Consider the following 608-nt stretch of genomic DNA (forward strand, 5'->3'; position numbering starts at 1 on the left):
TGTGTGGTTTTTGGAGACAGGGTTTCTCTGTGTAACCCTGGCTGTCCTGGAACTCTCTCTGTAGACCAGGCTGGACCACACTTGGAGATCAACCTGCCTCTGCCTCTGCCTCCCGCACACTGGGATCATCATTGCCTGGCATTATTTCAGCTTCTAAGATCCAGAAATGGCCTTTGTCTCCCAGGCTTCCTTAGACAAGCCACAGGTTTAAACCACAGGACTCGAACTTCCTGTCATTTTCGGCTTACGAACCTCAGGGGACCAACTAGGAAAGGAGTGCAACCATTTGCGACGGGGATGGAGTCCAGGAGTTGGGATGAGGTGGTGAGAGTGGTGAACAGGAGCGGTGATGGGCACGGTCCCTAAGGTGACCCTCTTAGTTTTCTTATTTAAAACGTCATACTGGGCCGGGCAGTGGTGGCGCACGCCTTTAATCCCAGCACTTGGGAGGCAGAGGCAGGCGGATTTCTGAGTTTGAGGCCAGCCTGTTCTACAGAGGGAGTTCCAGGACAGCCAGGGCTATACAGAGAAACCCTGTCTCGAAACACCAAAACAAAACAAAACAAAAAACCACGTCATACTGAAGCAATATAACATTCTAGAAAACT

The sequence above is a fragment of the Mastomys coucha genome, unplaced genomic scaffold, assembly GCF_008632895.1.
Source record: "Mastomys coucha isolate ucsf_1 unplaced genomic scaffold, UCSF_Mcou_1 pScaffold3, whole genome shotgun sequence".
Taxonomy (NCBI): domain Eukaryota; kingdom Metazoa; phylum Chordata; class Mammalia; order Rodentia; family Muridae; genus Mastomys; species Mastomys coucha.